Below are 27,461 nucleotides of genomic sequence, written 5' to 3'. Positions count from 1 at the left end.
CGTTGCAATGAACGTTTGCGAGTAAAGATATGTGGACAAAGGGGTGTTCTGTGGGACACACAATAAAACACCACAGCTTCTGCAATGAGACGGTTTCTATGCTTTTTAAAAAATTCTTGTCTTTTATTTTCTTTTGTGGGGTTGGCAAGGGTAGAGGTTGGATAAGAAGGAACAGGGCAGAAGATATATTGTGGAAACTAATGATTAACAGAAAGAAACAAATTATAGTAACTTTGTACTATGCCAGGATAGCTCAACTTGAACTGTGCTTTTGCTTATCTGTTTTTTCAGGATTCCTTGCTGTGTATAGTGGGCTAAGGTTAGCCACTAGCAAATCTGTACGAGATTAGGAAGGTACATGTGAATGAGGTGCAATTATGGTCAGAAGGTTGATATATCCGATAGTGTTATGACTCCCTGTCTCAGAGCCACGGACTCATTTTGTTACCATGAAATAGTAACTAGGCCCATGGCTTCCCCAAATCTCCCAGCTCCTCCAGCTCCTCCAGCTCCCCCAGCTCCCCCAGCTCCTCCAGCTCCCCCAGCTCCTCCAGCTCCTCCCTCCAGCTCCTCCAGCTCCCCCAGCTCCTCCAGCTCCCCCAGCTCCCCCAGCTCCTCCAGCTCCTGAGCCAGGCGTGTGCCTAGCTCCATGAAGAAGGGCTCAGACATGTCTGCAAGCCGCCTGCATTACTGAGTAGGGTTCAGAGACATTGGGGAATGGATGCGGTTCATTCTTGTTCAAGTTCTCGCTTATCTTTGCTCTGCCCCACTCACAGTGATTTCTCTCTTGACTCTAGGCCCAGCACTAGAAGTGGAAGCAACAGACTGATACAGACTGTTTAACCTATCCCCACAGTTGCCTAAGATCAAACCCTTAGATGAGCCTCTAACTCTGCACTGTTCCCACTAGGTCTCCTTTCCTGATTAAATCTAACTAGTAGTGGGCCCTGAGGAAAACTGGATGGCTATGGAGGCTTATACCAGTAAATCCAGCCCTGGGGACACTGACACAAGAGGTTGCCAAGAACTGAAGGCCAGACTGGGTCACAAGTAAATACTAGACTATCTGGCCTACAAAATGACAACTTGTCTTAAAAGAAAGAAAGACAGGGCAGGAAAGGTGGCTCAGTGGCTAAAAGTGTATACTGCTCTTCCAGAGACCAGAGTTCAGTTCCCAGCACCCATTTTAGGAGACTCACAGTCGACTATAGTTCAAGCTCCTTGGGTTATGATGTTTCTAGCTTCTATGGGCACATACACTCGTGTGTACATATTCACACACAGATTTACATACATCCACATAATTCAAAAATAACTAAATTTTTTTTAAAGAAAGGAGGAAGGGTAGAAGAAAAAAAGACAAAATAATGCTTATTTAGAAATAATCTCAGGCTGGAGAGATGGCTCAGAGGTTAAGAGCACTGACTGCTCTTCCAGAGGTCCTGAGTTCAAATCCCAGCAACCACATGGTGGCTCACAACCATCTGTAATGGGATCTGATGCCCTCTTCTGGTGTGTCTGAAAACAGCGGCAGTGCACTCATATACATAAATTTTTTTTAAAGTATTTTTTTTTAAAAAGGAATCTCACTTCTAGCAAGGATCATTGTCAACCTGTTGGCGTGTATTTGCTTTTAAAACTTTCAAAGATTGTTATTATTATCATCTTACTTTATGTGGATGCATATTTTGCCTGTGCGCCACATTTGTGCCCGGTGCCTGTGGAGGCCAGAAGAGGGCCTTGGATTACCTCGAACTGAAATTCCAGACGGTTGGGAGCCACCGTGTGGGTGCCGGGACTCAAACCCAGGTAAGCCAGTGCTCTTAACTGCTAAGCCATCTCTTGCTTAGCATGTATTCTTCCTGATGAGCTGAAGGCCGGCTAAGTGACTGCCGAGGCCGGTCTGGTTGACACAGGGCTGGGTCTTCAGAAGACAGGCAGCCTCCCCCGCCAGCTGAGTATCTGTCCTCTCGGCCTCAGAAGCCCTGCCAGGTCTTTCACTGCTCTGACCTTCCTGGCGGACTGTCCTGTGCTCAGCTCTGCAGCGTGTAAACCAGCCCTTCCGATTTGGTGTTCTGTTGTTTTGTTTCTGATGTTGCTCTTCTGCTCTCTCTCTCTCTCTCTCTCTCTCTCTCTCTCTCTCTCTCTCTCTCTCTCTCTCTTTCTCTCTCTCTTCCTTTCTTCCTTTCTTCCTTCCTTCCTTTCTTTCTTCCTTTTCTTTTCTTTTCTTTTCTTTTCTTTTCTTTTCTTTTCTTTTCTTTTCTTTTCTTTTTAATACAGGGTCTTGGTGTCCTAGGCTGGCCTCAGACATCCATATAGGGAAGGGTGTTTTCACATCCTGAGATTACAGGTATGTGGCAGCACCCGCCAGTTCAAACCAGCTTTTCCATATGTATTTTCCTGGCCCTCCCAGCCAACGACTTTTACAACTTCCCTAGTTTGATCTACACTAATTTACAGATTATACCTCTTCAGGAAGAACAAAACAAAACAAGCAAAAACAAAAACAAAAAACCTTTAAACCAGACCAGTGCCTTGTCATCTATGCGTAGAGCATTAGCTGCAAATGTGGTAACCACCAGGGGGCCACAGCGAGCCCAGAGGCCCTCCCTGTTCAGGGAATAGTTTCCCAGATGTGAGCTAGAACTGGAGTCCTTTGGTTTCAAGCTGACTATCTCGAGGCTTCTCTCTCAAGAGTAGGGGTGTGTTCCACAGAACGAGTGACCTCGCAGGAACAGTGGCAGGGGCACCCTGTCATAAATGCTTTGGTAAAACTAGATGTGGTGACCTCACTGGTAATCCCAGTGCGTGGGAGGCTCGGGGAGAAGATCGTAAGTTTGAAACCAGCCTAAGCTTCATAGCAAGACCCCATCGTGAAACGAAACCAGAAAGCTTTGAAAGAGAGTGGGTCAGGGAGGATGGCCCAGAGGGTGAGGCAGGGAGGATGGCCCAGAGGGTAAGGCAGGGAGGATGGCCTAGAGGCTGGGGGAGGAAGGATAGCCCAGAGGGTGGGGCAGGGAGGATGGCCCAGAAGAAAAGTCAGAACCAGACTTTGCCTACTTTGTAATTTAGCTGAGTCTCCTGGACACTGAGGGGTGGGTGTTTCTTTGTACATTTACTTTGAAACAGAGTCTCACTGTATAGACTTGACTGGCCTCAAACTCACTATGCAAGCCAGGCTGGATTCAAACTCACGGCGATCTGTGTGTCTCTGCCTCTCAAGTGCTGGGGTTAATGGCTTTTACCATCATCCCATGTTGGACTATTGGGTTCTGTAAGAATAGGAGCCAACAGGACATTTCTGTTTAACCTGAGCTCGACTCTGCTCCTCATCTGGAAAGTGGACATATCCTAGGAGAGTAGATCTCAAGAGAAGAGAGAGACAGACAGCAGTGGCGGGTGGAGTGTAACTTAGGAGCTAGTTGTGAATTTAAGCGGGTGGCACACGCCCTCCTGGCCTGTCAGTTCTGCCCACTGCCTTCCTGAAGAGGAACAAAAAGTAAACATTATGTCTGAGAGGGTTTTCTTCGTGTTCTTTCTTCTCCCAGTGGCTGCAGGTACTGATGGCCAGTTTTTGATCAGCTCCTGTCACTGTCTCCTCTGTGGAGGGGACAGTTGGCCCCACAGGTTGAAGGCTGAGCTTGAGCCTCAGGCTGGATGGGAGACCACAGCTCAAAACCCCCGGGGCACCCAGGGGTAACATTATCCTGCCAGAGCTGAACAAGGAAGTGAGTGTTTAGAGTAACCTCAAGAACGTCGTGGGCGTTTCCTCTGTCAGGGAAACAAGAAACCACAGTGAGATAATGGATAACTATATTCAGGTCACAGATTATCAGCTGCCACTGCTGCTTCCTGTTCAGAATTCGATGAAACTTTCTAGTCACTGTGAGCGTGAGCGCTATAAGGCTTGAGCTCTGCCCGGGGTTCTGGCGTAGCCCAGAGTGGGGAGTTGGGTCTTTTTGGGTGTGTGTGGCGTGTGGGTGTGGATAAAGTTCCACGAGTCAGTCCTTATTTGTTTGCTGTTGGTTTGTTTTGTTTTTGAAGCATGGTCTTATATAGGCCAAGCTGGATTCAGACTTTCTGTGCACCAAGGATGGCCTTGAACCTCTTCTGCTTCTATATCCACCTCCTGAGTGCTAGAATTACAAGGGTGCACCACCATGGCCAGTGTATGCCATGCTAAGGATAGAAGTGAGGACTTCCTATAAGTTAGGCAAGTCTCCTACCAGCTGAGCCATGCCCCAAGCCCTGGGATCTGGTTCTTAGAAGAGAAGGTAAGAGACCAATAGCAAGGGTTAATTTCACTAAATTTACAGTATTTGTCAGGCTTTTGAGCTAAGAGGTCTCTGTGCATTGCCCTGGTTGAGTCTCAAAACCACCTTTGAGAAAGTAATGTCCAGTCGTCAAAGTGCTACAACTGGGAACCAGAGCCGGACTTTCCTATTCCCTCCCTCCTCTGTTCCTCCCTTTCCCCCTTCCTTCCTTCTTCCCTCTTCTTCCTCAACTTCTCTCTCATTTACATACATTTCCATCATTCCTCGGAGTTCTGTCATTCATACCCCTTTCCAGGAAATAGTTGCTGCTCCTATCCCCAGACACACTTTTTTGGGGGTTTTATGAGACAGGTTTCCCTGTGTGGTCCTGGCTGTCCTGGAACTCACCAAGTAAAGCAGGCTGGCCTCAAACTCCAACAGCCCCTGCCTCCCAAATGCTGGGATTAAAGAGGTGTGTGCCACCACTATCTAGAAATAACCAAAGTTTAGTTTCTGTCCTCCAGGGTTGGTTTTTACCCATTCTTGTACTTCAAACCAATATTCTTGTATCCAGTTTGATTTGCTTCACAGAGTCTGAGACGTACGATTTTGTATGCACCAGCACGTCGCTCCAATCTTACTACCAAGTAACATTCCATTTTATGAATTTTCAACTCAATTTATTTATCCAGGCTCTTGTGGGTGGATTTGGATCCCCCCCCCCGGTTTTAGGTTATTTTGAATAACACTGCCATGAACATTCTTCTTAGTTAGGGGTATTTAAGGTTTAATTAAATACTGTACTGTCAGAGAAATGGGGACCATCCCATACTCCTGGAAATCGTAGACCAGAGTTCTAGCTCTTTCACACTCTTGACAACACATAAAATTATTGTTCTGTTCAACTATAGTGAGTATGAGAAATTGATCTTTCTAATTCCAGAACCTATGCAGCATTATAAAATACTGGGGTGGAGCTCCCGCCGCCGCCGTATTCATGGCTCTCTGTTGGGGACCGGGATGAGAGAACAGAGAGACGCACTCCTGGCAGAAGGGATGGAAAGGGGCTACTTACGACAGCTGGGTGCCAAGAAGCCTGTCTTCCCTATCATCTCTTGATAGGGTGCAACATGCCATTTTCTAGGAACAGCGCTGTTGGAGAAAGCTCTCTCGTGGCTTCTGGTACAAAGGCGTGCGTGCCAAGCGTGCGGCCAGTGTGGTTAGAACCTACGGTAGAGTCAGCCCTGTTCTTTCCGAAGAGCTTGAAGTGGTTCAGGCCAGAACATCAAAGGGCCCTCAAGGATGGGCCCGTCCCAGGAGGCACTGCGGTGCAGAGCGTAAAACCCTTCTGACTATACTCCAGCCTGGCCCTCTCCCTAAACCACTGGACACCTCTCTTTTCTTACTATTGAATCGAGGCAAAGACGCCTGCCTGTCTTCAATGCCCCATAGGTCTCTCTCCAGGCTCGATACTGTTCCTAGGGTGCCTGCTCCCTTAGTAGACTGTCTCCCCATCCTGCTGCTGACCTATGAGCAGGTATTCATGCGCAGGATAACCTCTCATGTTACAAAAAGTGCCCCACGGAAAGTGTGCTCCCCAGGGATGCCCTCCCTGCCAGTTGATCTGGCCGACTACCATACCTGAGAGCTCAGCTCAAGCAATACGTTTGCTGTGAAACCTTCTCTAGTCGTTCCTTTGTTCTGCTGAAAGACGGAGGAACCCGTACTGTGTTTTCTGCACCTCCTGACTCCACACTGTCTTCTCACCAGACTATGAATTTACAGAGTGCACGTCAGGAGCGTAGAGTCTCAATAAACACTGACTGACTGAGTAAATTTACGATTGAGTGATTAAAGGAAGGGATCTTAAATGAAAATGAAACATGGAGATATTAAAAACATAAAAATTAAAACAGTCGTCCCTCAAAGTCAAAATATATACAGGTATATATTCTATGAGCTAGCCAAGCGGTGTTTTACTTCCCTTTTTTGTTTATTTCTTGAAACAGTATTTCATTATGTAGCCTTTAACTCACAGCTATGCCCCTGCTCCTGTCTGAGTGCGGGTAGTAGATTTTTTTTTTTTTTCTTTTTCTTTTTTTCGGAGCTGGGGACCGAACCCAGGGCCTTGCGCTTGCTAGGCAAGCGCTCTACCACTGAGCTAAATCCCTAACCCCGGGTAGTAGATATTTTATATATTACCATTTGCGTGTAGGTCAAGGGAGTACAGCTGTTCAGTGCTAGTGAAATTCATGAAGGACTCGCAAGGTCCTGGGTCAAATCTCCAAGACCAAATAAACAATTTGTAAAAACTAAGGACCACTGGAAGCTCGCCTGTCACCCAGCCCTCAGAAGGCCGAGGCAGAAAGATCATATATTTAAAGCCATCCTGCTCTACACAGGGAGACCCTTGTTTCAAAAACAAAAAACTAGAAGGAAGGAAACAACAAAAACAAATGCAAGTTGAAGGAACAAATCAGAGAGAGAGAAAAAAAATTAAGGGCTGGGTTTTCCTTTCTGTGTACCCTCCTGAGAGCTCTTAAAGAAGTCCCTATTCATTTACTCAAAATAATTACGTTAAATTTATTATTAGTGTGGGCATGTGTGTGCGTGCATAGGGATCACAGAACAACTTTGTGAGTTGGTTCTCTCCTACTAACTTCACGTGGCTTCCGGGCATCAAAACCAAGTTGCCAGGTTTCTACATAGCACTTTACCTGCTGAGCCATCTTGCTGGCCCAAAAAATGGTGGAGGTGGTGGTGATGGTGGTGGTGGCGGTGGCGGTTTGAGACAGGTTCTTACGTTATAGCTCAACTGGCCTGGAAGTTACCAGATAGGCCTGAAGCTCGCCCCACAATCCTCCTACTTTAGACCCCTGAACAGCATTCATTCATCTTAATACAGCACATTTAATACATGTGCACTGTAACCAAGTCAGACAGTATGGAAATGCAGAAGTGCAAAGATAAATATTTCCTATGTGAGCATATAAATATGTTTCTAATTATTTAAAAGACAAGCAATACTGTGCCATGGGACTGCGTTCCATACACTGCTTTTTTTATTTAGCTCGTGGATATCTTTTTATAATATAATATTATAAATATCATATATATTATAAATATCAAATATATATATGTATATATACATATATATCCCCTTCTTTTTAATGGCCACATGGCATTGCACTGAAACGTGCACTATAACTTAGATGCTTCCTATGCCTGTGCTAATATAGCATATTCTCTCATAAACACAGAGCCCCCAAAAGAAAAGTTAAGTGACAGTTTGGGACGTGAGATGACATGTTCATCACAGGAAAGATGCTGCTATGGGTCCCAGAAAAGACACAAACAAGAAAGACTTTCGATAGCACATGTACATCCAGGGACAAAATTGGAAGGCGTAAATGCCCCCGTAGAGAGAGCCATCAGGCCTTCCCACCAGGGCTCACGTTTCATTGGCTGGGACACAGAGCGGTCCTGGATCCCCAGAAGAAGTATCCGGGAACATAAACTGAATGTAGGAAGCAGTTTGCTTTACACGAACAAATTGGTTTTGCAGAAACAGGAAATTACTCTCATACTTTAAGTCTGAAAATAGAAGAAATATGCTGGATGCAGAGGGATTTGGGGAATTTGGCTCGCGTCGCGAAGTAACTTTTATGTGCATTTTGAATCTGACAATTATGCACTTCCCAGAAAGCCTTTTAGTGAGAACCAAGAATGCTCACACAGTAAGAGACCAGGGAAGAAAACACTTGTAACTATGCCTGTTCTCAAAGGCGCAAGGCACGGGGCCCTTTGCACGCTGAGGGAGAGAGCATAGAGCCTATGGCCTGACCTCCTCTTCAATCTGGCTTTCTGGTTTCTGCCGCTGGCCCTGGTGGTTTCCTGCCCAGCTCATTTGGTGACACTCAGAGCCTGCACACACACCTGCCTCTGTCCGGAAGATGCTTTCTCGCTTCCTAACTCTCCGGATTGCTACACTTCAGCTACTCCTTCCACACTTTCGTCCTCAGCCTCAGCATAACGCAAGCCGTCCCCAAATTCTCAGTGTAAGGTTCCATGTCTACATTCCATGACAACCTGTCTTCCTTGTCTGTCTGTCTGTCTGTCTGTGTTTTTTGTCTTTAGAGCAGCTACCATAATGACAGGAATACACTGATCTGTGTGGCTGCTGAGTGAGACGATGATAGCTCCCCTGGGAAGCATGTTTATCTCTTCATGGCTGAATCCTGAAGCCCTATAAAGGTCTGACATGGAGTAGGTACCCTCTAAAAGTTCGCCAAGTGACTGTCTTAAAGGGTGATCTCTGTCAGAATTGTAAACGCATTATGGCATGGCTCAATCATCCCGACTAAACATCTATCTGTCCTATAGAAAAAGTGCACTTTGTACCAAGATGCCAGTACAAGTCTGTTGGTTAATGTACTACCCCTCTTGGCAGACGCTTAGAGTGAGTCCACCGTGTGGTACATTTGTCAACGGAGTACTACGTAACCATTAAAAAATAATGAGATGGGGATGGAGAGATGGCTCAGTGGTTAAGAGCACTGACTGCTCTTCCAGAGGTCCTGAGTTCAATTCCCAGCAACCACATGGTGACTCACAACCATCTGTAAAGAGATCCGATGCCCTCTTCTGGTGTGTCTGAAGACAGCTACAGTGTACAGAGGCAGGCAGGTCTCTGGGTTTGAGGCCAGCCTGGTCTACAGAGTGAGTTTCAGGACAGCCAAGGCTTCACAGAGAAACCTTGTCTCAAAAAACAACACAAAAATATTATAAACGAGAGGTCGTGAATGCCACGGCACACGGGTGCAGGTCAGAGGAAAGCTTTATGGAGTTGATGTCTCTCTCCATTTTGACATGGGGTCCTGCAAATGGACTCAAGTCCTCCGGCTTGATCAACGAGCTGGAGCCATCCCGACAGTCCTTTTGTTTTGAACAGTCTATTTTGTTTTGAAAAAGCGTCTCACGAAATGGCCCAGACTCTCTTTGAACCTGTAACCCTCCTGTTTCAGCCTCCCAAGTACCAGCAATTACAGGCTCATGTCACCAGGCCTGCTCTGAGACTCTTGTGCTCACTTGCGGTTTTATTCTGAACTTAATGCGCCTTTAAAATTTGAAGTCTGTTTCTAAAAGGCCTACAAGCCATATGTAGGATTCTAATTACTTATTTTAATTGATGTGCTTTCTGAATTTTATAGAACACATTACTTTTATAGTTAAAAACTACTAAAGGAACTGGGGTTATTTCTTAGAGGTAATTCAATTGCCAAGCATGCATGACACCCTGGGTTCAATCCTCAGGACCAAGGGAGAAAGAAAAGGGCACCAGACACGGTGGCTGTCTTAGTTACTTTTCAGTTGATACGATAAAATACCCTGACGATAGGAGCTTAAGGACGAAAAGGTTTGTTTCTGTTCAGCTCACAGTTCATCAAGGTGGGGGACTCACTCCTCAGGAACTTGTGGGAGCGGCTCGTTTTGAATCCATGTCGGGAGGCAGAGAATAAATGGATATGGTCACTTCACTGTCTCGCTTTATACAGTCTGGGATTCCAGCCCAGAGAAGAACTCTGCCTGCCTTGGGTGGGTCTCCCTACCTCAGTTCTGATGATGCCACACAGGTGTGACCAGAAGCCCCTCTCCCAGGTGATTCTCAGTCTCGTCAAGGTGACAGTTGAGATTAACCATCCCAGTGGCACCTGCCTATTACCCCAGCACTTGAAAGGTCATGGCAGGAGGATTGCAAGTACACGGGCAGCCTGATATACACAAGAACCACCAGTCTCAAATACCTCCCCCAACGAATAAACAAAACAAATAAACAAAAAACCAAAACAGGGTTGGAGAGATGGCTCTGAGGTTTAGAGCACGGACTGCTTTTCCCGAGGTCCTGAGTTCAAATCCCAGCAACCACATGATGGCTCACAACCATCCGTAATGAGATCTGATGCCTTCTGCTGGTGTGTCTGAAGACAGCTACAGTGTACTTATAATAAATAAATAAATAACTCTTTTTAAAAAGATGGCATCATTTAAAAAAACAAAACAAACAAAACAAGAAATACCAAAGATTGAGGAAAAAGGAAAAAGCCTGACATGGTGCTTCTTGCCTTTAGCCCAGCACTTGAGCGGTAGAAGCAGGTAGGTAATTCTCTGAAGTTTAAGGCCAGCCTGGTCAACGTTATTCTAGGATAGCCAGAGCTGTAGAGTGAGATCCTGTAGAAGGGGGTGGGGGGGGACAAGACACTATTCTTACAGTCCATTCTGGGTATTCAAATATAAACAGAGAGACAGGCCAGTATGCAACATACTCCTAGGTCGCTGGCCAACAATAGCATTGCACATGCCTTCCCCTGAACACCTAGAAGCTGACTTTTTCACCCACACAGTCTACCCCTAAGAGGCATGAAGCATGTGTGACGACAGTGTTTGTGGAGCTTTGAAATATGGATCCATATGTCACATAGCCACTACTTTCTCTAATCGCTAAGGGACACCTCAGAAGATCCTGCCATTAGCTGTGTGAAGTTTTGTGTAGTTGTACTTAGTTATTTGAGAGGAGGCGTGCCATAGAACATGTTTGGAGGTCAGAGAAAAACTTACCAGGGTTGTTTCTTTCCTTGTGTGTTCTGGGGATCCCAGTCAGATCATCAGGCTTCGCCGTAAGACCCTTTACCCTCTGAGCCGTTTTGCCATCTCAGATGTGAACTGTTGTGTGTTTGTTTGGTTTCTTGGGTTCTTTTATGTTGGGGAGGGGGTTTTAAGGCTCTTTATGTAGCCCTGGCTGTCCTGAAACTTACTCTGTCGATGAAGTTGGCCTTGAATTTGCAGAGATCCACCTGCCTCTGCCTCTCATGTGCTGGGATCACACCCCATGCCCACCTCCTGTGAAATTCTTGAGGACAGTTTTTCTTCTGTGCTACAGAGACACAAATTTCCTTCCTTCTTCCTTTCTTTCCTCCCTTACTTTTTGTTTTGTTTTGTCTTGTTTATGACAATAGGGTCTCTCTAGTTGGCCCAGAGATTCACATGCCTCTGCCTCTCAAGTACTGGGATTAAAACCCAGAAACAAACTTCTTTAACTCGTGGTAAATCATGTTCGTCATTAGTAGGTAGATTCTGGGTCCTCCACCCCCACCCCATTTGTGCTCTTGCTTATCCTTCTCCCCAACCCATAAGGTATGTGCATATTTAATGTGTAAGTCCTTTGGGTACACAGGTAATGAATAGATATGACTTTAGCACCTGTAACTGGTATTACACCATAGACCTTAATTCTCTCTTCCTTGTGTGATATACACTTGTAAGAGTCTTTCTGTGGCTCCAAGTCTACCTCATGACTGACTGCTATATAAAACTGCTATGTGTGTGTTCAGACTCTCTATTTTCTGCTCCTCTGGTGAACAACAATTTGTCTCCATATCCACCCCTCTGATGAATACGCCTGCGTATGCGCCATGTCTGAGATTACACATTATACAACTATAGTCAGACGGCATCCAAAACGGCTTGGCAAGCTTATACTGCCACTAGTGGTTGCTTTTTCCTCACTTCCTCCCCAAACTTGGTGGGTACCATCTCCCATGTCTTACTTTTGCTGACCTTATCAGTACGAAGCGGTAATAATTTGATTTTGTCCTTGTCGTTGTTTTGTGCTGGGAATTAAACCCCTGAAGTCACACACAGCAAGCATGCACTCTACGACTGAGTGGCATTAACTTACACTGCTTAACGTGCCCTAAGATTGAGCATCCACGGAAGTGGACATTCCTGGCTTCTTTGACACCTCCCTGTGGTATGTGATATTCTTCTGGAAGCTGCCTTGGAGAGGGCATGCACGCACCACAACTGAGTGGCTAAAGAGGCCAGGAGTTTCCATTTCAACCCACCTTTCCATATGTTTCCGGCTCTCCTTCTTACTCCAGTTTTTAATCCCTTTTGTTTTCGAGGATGCAGAGTCTTCTGTATCCTAGGGTGGCCTCAGATTGCTATGTAGATGAAAATGATCTCGACTTTCTAATCCTTTTGCCTCTCCTTCCCCAGTTCTGCGATTACAGAGGCTTGTCACCCAGTCCGGTTTATGCAGTGCCCGGAAGTCAGCCTCAGACTCAGGACTTTGCGCATGCGCATGCTAGGCAAGCACTCGGTTAACTGAGCTACATCTCTGGTCCCTTTGTCAGCCATTTTGATTTCTATGATTTACGACTATATTCGTTGCTCAATTTTAACCAGATTTCTGTCCTTTTTCTTCAATGTATAGGATTTTCTTGTACATTTAAGAAATCCTAAGAATAAGTAAGGTATGTTATAATATATAATAATATAATAATTCTAAGATAACATAATAAGATCAGATATTGTAAATATCTTATCCCAAATGCACATCACTATTGTTTCAAAACTCTAGAGAGTAACTGTGTGTGTGGTGACACATGCCTTCCGTCCCAGTACTCAGGAAGCAGAGGCAGGTGATCTATGTGAGTTCAACACCATACTGGTCTACAAAGCACATTCCTGGACAGCTAGATCTATACAGAGAAACCCTGTCTCAAAAACAAACAAACAAACCCATCCAGAGAGAGGTACATCGTAGGAGGAGGAATCGTATGGTGCGCACAGATACCTGATGGGTTTTCTGGAGATGCTACAAAGATTTATTTTTTTAATCTGCGTGGTTTTGTCCTATAATGAATTAAGCTATATATTTGATTTAAGTCTTCTGTTTATTTTCCAATAAAAATATATAGATTGGGGAGATAGTTCAGTCCCTGACATGCCTGTAATATAAGACTAGGACCTGCTCTCTAGTTACATGAAAAAGCCAGGCCTGGTGGTGTCCACTTGGAATCCCAGCGCTGAGTAGGCAGAGACAGGCAGATCGCAGGAGTTCACTGGGCAGCCAGGCCGCCCTGGTCAGTAAGTCTCAGGCACTGATGGGAGACTGTCTCAGAGGTGATGCTGACGAGTGATACCTGAAGTTGGCCTCTGGCCTCTGCACACACACGCACGCACATGCACACACATGCACACACAAAACAGTATTCAGGATCTACAGCATGTATTAACCAATACACCCTGTACTGATTGAATGATTGCCCAGCATGCATGAGATCTTAAGTTCGTTCCTTAGTACCTCAGGGGCAACTTTTTACTGCTCATCTGATGACGAGATCTGAATCCATTTTCAGATAAGTCCGCTTTGTTCCTAAATCAAAGCAAACCTAATTCCTAGACATGAGCTGCTTTCTAAAGATATTTTCATTTATTTCCACTCCGCCTTTTCTCTTTCTTATCCATCAATATCAGTGGCCGTACTCCTATTGGATCCAAAACCATACACGGGTTTGTGGCGTCGATCCTCTAGGGCTAATTTAGGCACGTGGGCAGAGGAAGGTACGATCTCAGGGGCTTTGGAATCTGTTTCATGGACCTAAGAGGTTAGTTTCCGCCACCACTGCTGACAGGCTCAGAGCAATACTAAGGAGGAAGGGAGAGGGAGGGAGGGAGGGAGGGAGGGAGGGTGGGTAGATGAACAATCTATCTAGTAAGTTGTTATCCACATTATTCCCAAACTGCGTAAGCTTGGGGTCCCAGACTTCACTCACGAGTGCTCTTTGACCGTATAAGACTAAAGTGTGGGGGTTGGGGATTTAGCTCAGTGGTAGAGCGCTTGCCTAGCAAGCGCAAGGCTCTGGGTTCCGTCCCCAGCTCCAGGGGGGAAAAAAAAGAAGAAGAAGAAGAAGAAAACAAAACAAAACAAAACAAAAAAACCTAAAGTGTGTTAGGACTCTGTAAGGTCTAGACTAGAAAAACAACTGCTTGCTGTGCCATTTAGAAATCCCATTTGCAATAATGAGAGAAATTGCGATATTGGAGGAAGTTGGGGTGAAGGGGCAAAGTAAGCTGTGCCAGTGTGAACTGTTTTGCTTGTAGTGACTAAAACTTCTGCCTTGGTGACATGAGCCTTCAAAGACCTAAAAGGATCTATTTCCCCAATAACTTGATACCAGCTTCGGTCAAGGCACCAGCCACAGCAGCAGCTGCACTAAGCCCCGTGTGGGCTCCCGCGTGTTATTTTTATCTCAGAAGCTCACTGGGACTCACTTGCTCACCAGTATGTTGAGGGAAGGATTGGGAGGCCCAAATCCTATTGTGTACCCCACAGAGCTAAGTCCCACATTCTCAGGGACGATGCATTTTAATCAAACGGCTGAGTAAGACCCTCAAAGCCATGGTCTTTACTAAAAGCCGGCCCAGAGAGCTCATCCTTGGCCAGGTGGCCTCAGCAAGAGTCCTTCCTCTCCTCCATCTGAGAATTCACAACCTTCGTCACGGCATGGAGGAGGATGGCTGTCCTGCTCCTGGAGGCCAGGTACTTCACGGCCATTGTAAGGAATCCGGAAGCAGAAGGGAGAGAAATGAATCCTTAGTTTCTAACAGTAAAGCATTTCTCTCAATAGCCTGGTCCCTCAGTGCCACTCTCAGAACAACTTCTTAAATCCCAAGTGTGGCATACATAGCTCTGAGCTGAACAGATCCCTTCTCCAAGTCTCCTTCCACGGTCCCCTCACAGCACTCACAGGCCGTTCCTAGCCACTGTCACATTTCACCAGCCGCCCAGCAGAGGGCGCCAGCGTGACGCAGATAAAGCCAGCGTTGGGCGAAGCTGTGAAAAGCAAGGCCCAGGAGCTGGCAGAAAGTTCCAAACTTCAGGTGTTCTTGGCCCAAGTGTCCAGCTAGGCCAGGCACTCTGTCCTCCTCCTTAAAGCTCCCCTTACCCTTCTTAGAGAAGAAAACCAGGCCAGACTAATTGCATTGCATTATTAATAGATATTAATATAATTTATATTATAGCTTATATAAGTTATATATTATATGATGTATAATTTATAATATATGGTATTGTAGTATGTAGTACATAGTAATATTATATAATATATTTACATATATATGCATATATGTATATATTAATATTCAAGACTCTGGATACATTCAAGTATCAAAAAACGATTACTAAAATTAGGTGAGCGAAGATGACTCAGGGGTTGTCTTTCCACCAAACCTGATGGCCTGAGATTGATCCCCAGAGACCCACACAGTAGAGAGAACTGACTCTTGCAAATTGTCCAGAATCCTCTACACATATACCTATACAGCCTCCTCCTACAGAAAGAAAGAAAGAAAGAAAGAAAGAAAGAAAGAAAGAGAGAGAGAGAGAGAGAGAGAGGAAGAAAGAAAGAAAGAGAGAGAGAGAGGAAGAAAGAAAGAAAGAAAGAAAGAAAGAAAGAAAGAAAGAAAGAAAGAAAGAGAAAGAAAGAAAAAAAGAAAGTAAGTTGTGGTATACTTTATCTGTTATTACTTAGCAAATTAAAGTTGTAACATAAACACACACTATACCTACATAGTTACACATATACTTGGGTGTTTCTCCACATTTGTTGTTTTATAATACAATAGGGTAACTTGTAAACTGTATGAAAATTACATAAATTTGTAACACAATTAGTTCTGATAATGGGACACGTTTAGGATGCGTATCTTCTGTCAATCTCTCTGAGCACAGCTTAGTGGAGCTCTGTGATCCGGGCTTGACCTCACACATATATGGTTGAATTATCCCGTTTAAAGACTGACCGTCAAATGGCCCTCCTAGTGACTTCCTCATTCTTCACTGCTACATCTGATGGCCTAGGCCACTCTGAGATGGTATATCAACTGTAGGATGAGGAAGACGAAAGAAGAGGCTTTGAAAGTTAGCTGTCGGGCTGGAGAGGTGGCTCAGTGGGCAAGAGCGCCGACTGTTCTTCCAGAGGTCCTGAGTTCAAGTCCCAGCAACCACATGGTGGCTAACAACCATCTGTAATGGGATCCATTGCCCTTCTATGGTATCTCTGATGACAGTGAGAGTGTATTCACATTTCTGCAATAAATAAGTAAAATCTTTGAAAAAATTTTTTAAAAAAAGAAAGTTAGCTGTCATCATTAAGAAAATAACTCTGGGGGTTGGGGATTTAGCTCAGTGGTAGAGCACTTGCCTAGCAAGTGCAAGGCCCTGGGTTCGGGCCCCAGCTCCAAAAAAAAAGAAAAGAAAAAAAAAAAGAAAATAACTCTGGTTTGTTTTTGTTTGTTTGCTTGGCTTGGATTTTGCTTAAGACTCTTCCTATAGTGTACAGATTGGTCTCAAACTCCTTGACCTCAACGACTCTCTCACCCCCGTCTCTGGAGTATCTGGGACTTATGGGCATCCATTATGACAGCCTTGGGAAATGATCTTAGCTGCTTAAAAGAACAGACTGAGGGCTGGAGAGATGGCTCATCAATTACTGGTGCTTGCTGTTCTTCCAGAGGACTTCAGGTCCTAGCAGCTCACAGCCCCCTGTAACTCCATCTCCAGAGGTTCCTGCATGGACATACACACATGCCCCCAACACACACACACACACACACACACACACACACACACCCAACACACACACACATGCACACTTACACATGCACACATACACACACACACATACACACACACACACACACACACTCACGTAAAACAATAAAAACAGGTGGTGAGGCCTCACGACTTTAACTCCAGCACTTGGGAGGCAAAGGCAGGTGGATCTCTTGAGGTCGAGGGTAGCCTGGTCTACAGAGTGAGTTCTAGGACAGCGGAAGGTACTCAGAAAACCCCTGTCTTGAAAAGCCCCAAATAAATAATAATAATAACAACAACAACAAAGCAGTGTTAAGCATCAGGACAGAGCGAGGGAGGAGCCCTGCCCTGGGGCAGCTCTCTGTCCAAGCCTCCATCACAGAGGTACCCCCTCTTAGGCTCCAGAGCTTTCCCCTAGGTTTGTGTTGTTTTTGTTAAGTCAGGACGTCTTCCTGGAAATCCTCCAGGGAGACACTGGCCTTCAGCCTGCCCTCCACCCATCCCACCTCAGTTCCGAGCCAAAACAACAGGAAGTTATCTTTCCAGGAGCCCAAGGTCGTGCCCTTGGAATGAGCATCAGCCCGGGTCCCGCTTCCCCTCAAGAGCAATGACTTCTTAGAGTGGAAAACAACAGTGAGAAAGAAATGGAGGGTTTTCTTTCCTTGGTTGTTTGTTTTTTAAAGATGGTCTCAACTACATGACCTGGATGGCCTGGAACTCAGAGATCCAGCTCCCTCTACCTCCCAAGGGCTGGTATTAAAGGCACAGGCCACCCCGGCCCAGCCAAGTTTGTAGTTTTTAAAGGGTATTTGAAAAAACCGAAGGAGCACAGGAAGGAAATCGGCCGTAAGGGGCAGGAGATGGGCCAGCGGCTCAGAGCCCTTGCTCTTCCTGCAGAAGACCTGGGTTTCTCGGCCATCGCCCACGAGGTAACTCAACGACCACCTCTAACTTCAGTTTCAGTCGATCTGATACCCTCTTCTGAATTCCACGAGCGCCAGGCACGCACATATCACACGCACATACTGGCAGGCTAAACACCCATACCTATAAAAGAAATAAATCTAATTTTTTTTAACATATATTCACCTCGTCTAATGGTCACGGGAGAGGGCGATGGGTAGTGTTTGACTGCGGGATCTACTGTGTAGATGCAGATGTGCTCAAAGATCCGTGACCTCTGCGCTAGACAAAACTCCGTGGTAGATCACTTGTCTAGCATGCACAAGACCCTGGGTTCCATCCCTGGTGCCCCAAGAGAACAAAACAAAAAGAGTCCATTAGTCTTGCTGGATGCCTCTGGAGAGGAACCCAGTGCAGGCTCACCATCTTTTATCAGTGCTGAGCTTCAGACAGGTCTAAAAGGGAAAGTAATTACAACTCAGAATAAAGTCGATCGCCTCCATCTCGGTTAACCTACCTCGGTGACCGTCCATGTATTCGCTGTAGAGTGTGTTTGATAACAGGGCCTTCCCTCACTCTGCTACGTGCCGTGGAATAAGCAGTACGTTCTCACTATTGCCTTAGTAAGACAGCTAAGAAAACCTAACTTCCAAACGCACCCGGCCACAGAGACTTTTAGTACTGAGCTGAGGGCTATATAAATTCCTCTTCTGCACACTCAGCCTGTCTACAGCACGTTAAAGGCTCGGAGAAGCTCTGCTGTAGTCAGGAAATCAACCTCACACAACACCCCCCGAGTAACTGGCACAAACCCCTTTCCTCTACCTGACATTGGTTATAACAGACGGCCTGGGTAGGGTTTTTACGCGGTAAGGAATCTCAGCAAAACAATGTGAGAGCAGAAAGTGCTTCGGTGGCCTCAGAGTTTCCAGCCCATCACCGGAGGGCGCAGAGACTCACTTCATGGTAATCAGAAGCAGCATACAGAGATCTTCCGTGTCACCTCCTTCCATTCCATGAAGGTCTCCAGTGTACAGGATGGTGCCAGCATATGCAGAGCTGAATCCTCTAGAAACACCTTCACAGACGTGAGCTTTACTTATTCCATAGTAACTTTTTAACCCAGTCAAATCGACGACCCAAACTGACCACCACAAATCCGCTCATTGTCAACTTAACATGCAAACGTGGCTCCCTAAACCAAGGCATTCTACCTCCTAGTCCCCCCAAACATTAACATCACTTCACAAGAAAAATGTATTTGGTCTCTTTTTAAGAGTCCCACAGAGTCTCAACAGTTCCAGCTTTGTCAAAGTTCCAGTCCAAATCGTCCCTGAGGTTCAGGGCAAACTCTTAGCTGTGAGCTTACGTAGAACAGAAAGGACCTTTTCTTTTTCACAAAGGACGGGCAGGGGCAAGCATTCCGTGCCACAGCGCCAAGTCCTGTCCCCCTCCCACCAGAGCCTTGGTGATGTGATCTGAGCTCCCCAGAACTGGGACAACCCTGTCTACCCCTCTGCTCTTCTTGGTTGCAACCTAGCCTCTCCCTTGAGCCACTTCTCTCTGCTTGCAGCTTAAAACCAGGGTGGAAGCCTAGATGGCCCCGTGACTTCCACCCTTCACATCTTTATACAAGCGGATGATAGGTCTCCTGATGTCTTGAATGCCGGGATGGTTGAACATGAGGGAGATTTCTCTAGATAGCCCTTTGGAAGCAGGATTCTCCAGCACTTGTTTTCAATAAAATCAAAGCTTTTTCTAATAAATTAAAACCCTCTTACAGCCTTGGGCGGAGAGTATGGCTCACTTGAGAGAAAACCTCTCTCGCCCTCAGGAAGCCCTGGACATGACCTTATGACCTTCAGGACTGCCATGAAGTAGGGTGTGGCACATACATGTAATTCCAGCACTCGGAAGGCAGAAGCAGAAAGACCAGAAGTGTAGGTCAACTTGAGTATAGAATGAGTTCAAGGCCAACTTGGGCCACACAGATGTACCCTTGAACCAGGGAAGGGTGACGTCTAGCCAATACCTTTGAGGCTTCTTTCCTGTTATCCCAGTGCAGAACACTGTCTTTTTAGTGATGCTAATGTCTTCAGCAACTCACTCTCCTTGTTCACTGCTTTCTCAGTGCTCCTTTGCTGGTCAGATGACATGGTTTAAAAATCCTGCTCTGTGCCTGCCCCACATGTGGCCCATACATATACAGCCACCCAATTAGACAAGATGGGTGAAGCAAAGAAGTGCAGGCCGACAGGAGCCGGATGTAGATCTCTCCTAAGAGACACACCCAGAATACAGCAAATAAAGAGGCGAATGCCAGCAGCAAACCACTGAACTGAGAACGGGACCCCCATTGAAGGAATCAGAGAAAGGACTGGAAGAGCTTGAAGGGGCTCGAGACCCCATATGAACAACAATGCCAAGCAACCAGAGCTTCCAGGGACTAAGCCACTACCTAAAGACTATACATGGACTGACCCTGGGCTCCAACTGCATAGGTATCAATGAATAGCCTAGTAAGAGCACCAGTGGAAGGGGAAGCCCTTGGTCCTGCCAAGACTGAACCCCCAGTGAACATGATTATTGTGGTGAGGGTGGTAATTTCGGGAGGATGGGGAGGGGAAGCCCATATAGAAGGGGAGGAGGAGGGATTAGGGGGATGTCGGCCTGGAAACCGGGAAAGGGAATAACAATTGAAATGTAAATAAGAAATACCCAAGTTAATAAAGATGGAGAGAAAAAAATCCTGCTCTGTTTCTTGTTCACAGTTACCGCTGTAAGCTTGGCTGGACACTCTCTGCAGTGCCCACGGTCCAGGCTGAATGCTATGCTGCCGTGAAATTTACTTCCTCATATGAATTAGTTCATTGCTTTTTAATTCAGTCTTACTCAAAGTCTTATGTCATGGATAAAATGAAAATAAAGTATAAAATATGTATTTGTATATATTTGTATTATATCTATACACAATACAATATATTATATATTATCATATTATATGGTATAATATACCATATATTATTATATTATATATTTATTATATATAATACAATATATACACAATATAATAGAAATGGCCTCTAATCTAATTTCAATAAAGTTCTTCATCCCATTTGAAACTTCCTGAGGAGTCTTTACTATCCGGTCTGAGAAACCTGATCCTCTGAGTTTCTGTACAGAATCACTCACTAAAGCCAGGTCAGTGTCCTCTGTGTATAATTCAAATACTCAGGAGGTAGAGGCCATCACTGCGGATTGGGCCAGCTGGGCTACAGCATGAGAGACCGTCTCAAAACAAGACAGTACAAACACAGAGTAGCCCACTGAGCCCTGCTACAGCATGCTAAGGTTCCTTTAGCCTGCAACTTAAAACCCTTTTAAATCCTCCCCACTGACCGTCACAGAGGCTTCGAAGCCATGTGGTTAGGTAGTCACAGCAACGACCCTGCTTCTCTGGTACCAATTGTTTATATTAGTTAGGCTTTTTATGACAGTGGCAAATCCCCTGGGAGAAGTCATTTAAACGGAGGGCTGTATTTCTGTTGGCTCGCACCTTCATTCTGCAATGGTACGCAGAGGAGAGGAGAGCACAGCCACTCACCCAAGACAGCCAGGAATTAGAGCGAGAAAGCCCGTGCTCCAGGGTCTCTCTCTCTCTCTCTCTCTCTCTCTCTCTCTCTCTCTCTCTCTCTCTCTCTCTCTCTCTCTCTCTCTCTCTCTCTCTCTCTCTCTCTCTCTCTCCATGTGCCTGTACTCGAGCTCTCAGTCTATGGGATGGTGCTCCTTGTGTCAGGGTGAGTCTCACCTCCCATTACAATTCTTTCAGAAAACGCATCCTGGAGAAACCCAGAAAAGGGCTTTACCAACTCATTCACGTCTCTCATTCCAGTCAAGTTGGCAATGAAAATTAGCCATCACAATTCTCATGCGGGTGCTTAGGGAACAGGGTATTTAGGGGATTTTAGCTCTCTAACGGCGTTTCAGACGTAGGGAAAAAGTTGGATCCTTCTAGGAGTGCTAAGGGTACAAGGGTCAGTTTGTCTCTGTTCTCAGGGTTAAGACTGTGGGTGAGATGGGAAACTCCAATGGGGATGACTGAGTCAAGCTGTTCATAGCCTTCGTGGTCTCGGACTTGGACCACAGCTTGCTGAAAAACCCAATTAGAATAAAGTAGCAACTGGGAGCTAACTCAGAGAGCCAGACAGGAAGCAGTTAGAAGTGACCCCAAGACCTGAAACCAAAGGTCTGTGGGGTTTGAATCTCTCAGGAATTCAGGTGCTCGGTAATGAAGAATCCCTGAGAGGAAGGCAACCCTTTGCCCCCTCCTGTGGTTCCAATGAAGGCCTGCAGCCACCCAGGGCGTTCCAGAGCCTCTGGTACACCAAACCAATGAGGTGTGCGGTGACCTGATGTTCTCGTTTGACCTAGGCAAAGGTTACAGGATAATAGGAAGAGACTTATGAGGACAGCAGGTTGAGGCATCGAGCTTTCAAACACGCCTCTCGCGTGTCTGATCTCCACGCCTCTGGAGGTCACAATTCTTCGGAATTATCCATTGATCGAAGCCATTAAGCATGGGTGCCATGACGTCATAGCCACGGACCTGTTCGATAGCCAGGGATCCTTCAGAGTTAGTTCCGGGTAATTCCGGGCTTTTTTCTTGTTTTCTTTGGGCTCCCATGATGCTTAGAAGGACGCACACTGGCAGGGATGGGTGGGTGCAGTCCACCCCAGCCTTCGCTGCGTTTGGCTGCCTTGCGTGTGTGCCCTGTGTAACTCACTGTGTCTCATGTTTTCTCACCCTTGACACCCTCGCTCTGAGACCAGTCATCCTTTGCTCTATGCCGTGATGTGGTGCGTTATAATAGGTGCTAGTTACCCACGAGGTGCCAGTAGCTTACTCACAGCTCTGACAACCCCAGTTCACCACCCTTATTGGAAACCACCAGTGGAGGCCACACAGTAAACTGAACACGTGAGAACTCTGGCTCTGCCGTGGGCTGGCTCTGTTCAGACATTTGTACTGTTTTTTAATGTGAGCCTGGACTATTTCCTGCTGAATGTTATTGACTTCCCTGAGGCCCAGTTTTCCCGTTCACAGAGAAAAAGAAAACAAGTCCTGGGGAAGATGGTGGTGCTTGGCACCTGAACATTCCAATACCAGTGGATCATTCTTAACCTTGTCCCCTAGGTCCCTGTACTTGCCTTGAGGGTGACTGCTAACTGCCCTTAAACCAGCTTATAAGATACTCTGTGATCTGACCTTTCCACCCCAGCTTTATTTCTCTATTCCAAACTTGACGCTCCGGTACTGTTGACCGCTTGCTGTTCCAGGGGAGCAGCCAAGTTTTTTACGGCTCTGAATACGTTATGAAGTTCACTTCATCTGGAACTCTCCCTCCTGTACCTTGAGTGACTCCTCCATACCCTTTGAAACTCTCATCGGACATCATCAGGTCCAGAAAGGTTTTCCCTCCCCAGGTCTGGACCAAAGGAATCCTTTTGCAGTTCCCCAGTGTCCACACTTCCCATCATTGCGCATCCGACACAGCGTGGTCATTGCCTGGCTATGTCTGAATCACTCACTCTGCGAATTTTGATCTGTGAGGCAAAGGACGCAAGCTTGCACAATCTTGCGTCTCCATCACTAGACCCAGTGTTGGCCGTCCAACAGAAACTCCGTAATATTTGTCTGATCCACGGTGGAATTTCCAAACTGTTTTAGCACTCATACGAAGAGAGACTTTTTCCTCTCCTCTCCCAAATATCCATATATTATTAACCTCTCCATCTGAACAGATAACTAGCACTTTCAATTTCAATGACATTTCAAAGCTATGAGATAGTATGTAGAGAAAAATAAAAATTTTCCTTCTCTTCCAGGTACCTAGTTTCCCTTCTGAAGCAACTGTTATCGTCATACATCACTTTCCGGAGGTGGTCCGTCCAACTACCCGGTCCGTCTGACTGCCCGATTTTAACTTTTTTTAAAATTTTATTTCTTGGCACTGTCCTATTTGGCCAGCTGTGCCTTTTATTAATATTGAGTTATTTTGAGGACAAGTTCTCACGTATGCCAGGCTGGCCCACGATGTAGCCCATGATGTCTTTGAACTTATCCTCCTGCCTCTACCTTCCCAAGTGTGGGCTATACATCAGCACACCTGGGTGCTAGGTGCTAAGGAGCGGACCTGGCCTTCCTTCACGCTGTGAAAATATGATACCAACTGAGATATGTGTTTTAAAGGAACCTTTGTAATTGGGTTCCTGGGCTTTCGTAAGTGCCATCCCACTATCAGAATTCCTGTTTAGACAGTCAGCAAGAGTCTTCCTTGTTGTTCAAGTCAACTCGTTCCTAGTCATTAACACAGAACCACTGGAACGGAAAACAAACTCTTACCCTCCTTACCAGATACCTCAAAGGTTGGAAGTGGCAGAAGCCAGGGGAGACAGACAGCAAAGGAAGAGTTGGATAGATCCCAGCATGGTTACCCTCGAGTCTCTTAGCCTGTATACATGTGCACAAAGTAAGTGGGGACGAACCCAGTGCTTCTCACCCTTCCTAAGGCTGCAGGCCTTTAATACGGCTCCTCGACCCCCCAAGCATAAAAATCACTTTCGTTGCCACTTCATAACTGTGACTTTGCTACCGGTATGAATCATCATAATGTAAATATCTGTGTTCTCGGATGGCTTTGGGCAACCCCTGCAAAAGGGTCATTCGACCTCCCACCCCCCAGGTCGAGAGTCGATGCCCTGGGACCTGCAAGTCCTCGCCCCATCCCTTACTACCTTGAGAAATAGAAGAGAAAGGCAGACCAAGTTTAAGAGGAAACCTCAATGCTTAGTCATTTCCCACTGGGTTGGGCTCTACCTGGGAGTCTTAGTCATTTCACAGGTGCCTAGAAGGGAGAGGTACTGCCTAAAATGACACATTGCTTGTCCAGGAAGGAGTTTTCACCCTAGGGGTAAGATGCTGGGGGTTCCAGGACCATTCCAAGGCCTGCCAAGAACCTCCGATCCCAGGTAGGTTTTGGAGTCCCAGGCTGACAATAAAGCCTCAGAATAGAGAAACAAGCCCCAGGACTTCTTTCTTTTCCTTCCTTCCCTCTTCCTTCCCTTCCCGAAGAATCAGACGCCTCTCGGTTTGTGTCTCCCAGTACCAAAGTGGACTAAATTACTCAATTATCTTAAGAGGACCTGAGTAAACTCTCTAATAGTTCTGGACTATTAGGTTTATAAATGACAAGTGTCCTTTCTCCTCTTCTCCTTCTCAGTTGAGAGTAAAGTCTAGGGCCTGAGAAGCACCAATGAGAGAACAGAATCTCAGGGGAGTCTCAACTGTTGACCAAACCTTTTAGCTATGCCAGGGGCTTCCTGGAGCTGGCCAGAGCAGCCCAACCCTGGATGAGCTGGCCTTTAAACTGGGGATTCCCCTTCAGCTGGATTTTTCACAGTCCCTCCAGCAATTATTTTCACTTCTGTTGTTCTGCACTCACTGTGGTAGACAGGATAATGTCCCCTCAAAGACGCCTTTGTCCTAAGCCCTGAGACCTATGAACACATTGCCTTGCACAGCAGATGAGATCTTGCAGTGTTGAGAGTACCGGGATGGGTACATTCTTCTAGATTATTTAAGTGATCCCAGTGCAGTCACCAGCATCCTTCTAAGAGGAAAATGGAGGACTGGGAGCCAGGGAATACAGACAGCTAGCAAAAGCAAGGAAGCTGATCCTTCAAACATCTTTCTTTAACCCTTTTTGACACATTTCGGATTTCGACCTTAGAAACATAAACTAACACATTTGTGGGGTTTTTTTAGGCAGTGAGCTTAGGGTGTAGATTTCTTTGAGAGAGGATCGTTCAACCTATCATAGCAAAAATGTGAAGTTAATGTGGATGTTGGTATCAAGAGTAGAGTGTTTATGTAACGTATACCTTTAAAACAGCAAATAGTGTGGCCAGGCAGTGGTGGCACATGCCTTTAATCCCAGCACTCTGGAGGCGAAGGTAGATGGAATCTCTAAGTTCAAGGCCACCCTGGTCTGCAGATGGAGTTCCAGAAAACAAAAAAACAAAAAACCCTGTCTTGAAAAACCAAAAAACAAACAAACTAACTAACAAAAGCAGATAGTTGGATTAGAGAGATGGCTTAGCTAGTAAGAGAACTCGCAAAGGGATAACATTGGACAGTTTACAACAGCCTATAACACTGGTTCTATGGGATCGGATGTCCTCCTTCTAACCTCTGAGGACACTTGCATGTACATGGTGTACATACATAGATTCTCTGTCTCTCTCTCTCACACATACACAATTAATTAATTAAATAATTACCTTTAAAACGAAACAGCAGTATACACAGTAAATAGTTTTTAAGGGGTGGAATGCAAAAGAAAGTATAGATAAATCTGCTTTTAAAAATCTATTTTAAAAAAATCTGCTGTTGAGCCAGACCGTGATGGTGGTGCGCACCTTAAATCCTAGCACCCAGAAGGCAGAGACAAGTGGATCTCTAAGTTCAAGGCCAATCAAGCCTACAGAGAGAGTTCCAGGACAGCCAGGGCTCAAAGAGAAACTCTGTCTCAAAACAAAACAAAACAATCTGCCTGGAGAAATGACAACAGAAGGCAAACTTGTATCATTCGGGGTTAACATTATTCTGACTGTTGTTGTTGTCTCTGTGCATGAGAGGAGGCACATGCGGGTGTGGAGGTTAAAGAGGACATTTGGTGCTTAGTCTTTCTTTCCAGCTTGTTGGAGCCAGGGTCTCTCTCGTTTCTTGCTACGCCGCTGCTTCCATGAAATCGTCGTGTCTTGGCTGCCTATCCCAGCCTTATGGTAGGAGGACTGAGATTACAGGAGTCCACTCTCACCACCATACCTAGCTTTTTATGTGGATTCCAGGGATCACACTCAGATTGCTCAAGTTTTGTGGCAAGGACTTTCACGGTTGAGCCAGCTCACCCCACCCCTTTGGTCTGTTGTTGTTTGAAACAGTCTCGGGGTAGCCCGAGCTGACCTCAAACTAGATATGCAGCCAAGGATGACCTTGAATTTATGATCCTCCTGCCTTTTCCTCTACTAGGATTAGCGGCCTGTACCACCAGAAAGAGTTTATGCAGTGCTGGGGTCAGACTTCGTTCGGGCTAGGCAAGCACTCTGCCAACTTAGAAGCATCCTTATGCTGAGTCACTCAGACTATTTTGGGTATTATCTAAACCATCCCAAACAAAATGTGGGTACGGTCGTGGTTGTTGAATCTGGCTCTGGCTAGGGCTTCTAAGGCAGTGAGAAATATTTGATTGAAAGCTGTAGCAAAGGGAGTCCTGTTAAAGAGCTAAACCATCGCTGCATTGTGTCTTACACGTATGGAAAGTTAAAGCTATAATCAATGAGGAAGAGATGGCAGGGGCAGGGCCAGGGAGCTGGGGTATGTTGGACAGCCTTTTGTTAATACCTTAGAAGAAGAATCATAAGGTCAGTGTGTTTAATCACACAAAGGGATCTTTGAAAAGACAAGGCCATGACTAACGGATCTCCACGGCCATCTCAACAATGGGATTATTTTTTTAACCCACTTTTTTAACCCATGATGTCTCTTGGTTAATGAAGTAAATGAATTTTGTTACAGAAATGATCCACGGTCTTTGTTTGAAACGGTCTCCATTTATCTTTTTTTACCATCTTTAGACTCAGGAGCCTCCTCTACGAACCCCTAAGTGACGGTTTGCAGGCATGCCCGACCACACCCAGCCTCAAGAGAGTCTTAAGGATTTAATGTGTATATAATAGGTTCCAGAACAACCAGGGCCGTAGAGTGAGGCTCATTTCTGTGCGTCTAAAGTCAGTAGAAACAACAA

This window comes from Rattus rattus, chromosome 12, assembly GCF_011064425.1.
Source record: "Rattus rattus isolate New Zealand chromosome 12, Rrattus_CSIRO_v1, whole genome shotgun sequence".
Taxonomy (NCBI): Eukaryota; Metazoa; Chordata; class Mammalia; order Rodentia; family Muridae; genus Rattus; species Rattus rattus.
Note: the sequence above shows the minus strand (reverse complement) of the source record.